Below are 1843 nucleotides of genomic sequence, written 5' to 3' on the forward strand. Positions count from 1 at the left end.
GGCCACTCCTTACTCTGACTTCTTCTACTCTGTTTCTTCATATATATTGTACTATGGATTGTTTTATGATATTACAGGGAAGGATCTATCGATCTTAAGGCCTCGGCCTGATCAAATCCCCATGGAAGCCCCTTGTTCTTGTGTGGGCTGATCATGGCCGAGATCACTATGATCTGAGCCGGTTCTTTTGAATCTGATTATGGGAATATTTTTATTCTGAATTGTCATGTTTTATCATGAATTTTATTTGGTATTTGGATCTCTTTTTAAAGGGGTCAGATTTGAAATTTTTGATGATTGTTCTTGACTAGATTGGATCCGACCATGCAATGTGAACTGATTCTTGTTTTGTAATCTAACCTTGTGATTGTGTGTTTGTCTGTGTTGGATCCAGGACCAGAAATGGACCGTGGTAAGGGAAAAGCACCATGAGGACCGCGGTCACGGGAAGATGTGTGGTGATTGGGTTGATTCGGAAAATTGTGTAATTATTGTAGCCTATTGTGCAACTTGTGAACTTATGCGATTCTAGTGTGTGATCTATTTATTAGGATGATGAATGATGTATGAACCTAGGTTATTATCTATGAAATATCTATTTGCCCTAGTCGATGTTGGATGGTTTGAGTGTGAATGTTGGAACCTCAAAACTCTGAAAAAGACTTAGAATTGTTTAACACTTGAACTTGAATATGTAAATGAAACTGGTTGCATTGTTTGGTGAGGCTGCGGTCTGGTTGGATTGGGGAATCCAGGATCGGGTCTTACATTACAAGTTTCGCCACTGAAAATTAAACTAATATTTTCATTAATGGTATAATTTTCATTAATGGAATACCCCTCTTACTACACCTATTATATTTTTATAACCAATATTCACTTGTCTCTATAATATTATTTGAGAAGTCAGTTTCCTATGTGTCACACGCATATTAGTTTTTACGATGATTGATTACATAGGTACCCTTAATGAATTATAATTTACATTTATTAAAACAAATTATTTTTTATTTAGTATTTTCTGTTAATTAGATTTTACTTTAGTTCCTTTTTATATTTTTTTAAATAACATATATAATAAAAATGAAATCTTATTATTTTTTTCCTTTATATTCAGGAGTATCTATTAATTATATTTTAATTTTTTAAATTTTTCCAAACTAAATTTATAACTTATAATAATAATAATGAAAAATTTATAAAGTTTTAAACGATTTTTTAAAAAAAAATATATATGTATAATATAATTTATATGAAGAAAAGTTCACAAATAATATTCTTATTTAAAAATATTATTAAAATATACGTATACATCTAAGATGAAAAACCGGACTTGTACAATATTGCATAATTAGGTATATACACATTTAGAGTTTTCTTTGTTTTTGACGAAATTTTTATGACCGTTATACCCCTATTACATACATCTCGATGTTATACTACAGTTCGCTTGTAGCCCAAATCTTCGTTTTATATTTTATTTCTGATAATCCAAGTTTACATAAAATTTCTTATGTCAGACAAATTGAATTTTTTTAAAAAAAATATTTCCTCAAATCCAAAATTCATCGATTCTCGAAAAGTCGTTCCAAGTCCTCTTTTATATTCAATTGTCTATCTGTTCGTTGATTTCATTCATAATAACCAGAGTGAATTACTTACTCCATTCTTTCCAAACCATCCAATAGCGCTAAGATTTTAATGTCTCCCAGCGGTGGTGTAGCCCCTCGTCCTCCCTTTCCCTTTAGGATGTTCGCTATAGGCAGTGGCGTACCCATGAATTTTTTTAACATGTGTCGGTATATAAGTAAAAAAAAATATTCAAAAAGATAAAACAAATACT

The sequence above is a fragment of the Brassica oleracea genome, chromosome C8 (genome assembly GCF_000695525.1).
Source record: "Brassica oleracea var. oleracea cultivar TO1000 chromosome C8, BOL, whole genome shotgun sequence".
Lineage (NCBI taxonomy): Eukaryota > Viridiplantae > Streptophyta > Magnoliopsida > Brassicales > Brassicaceae > Brassica > Brassica oleracea.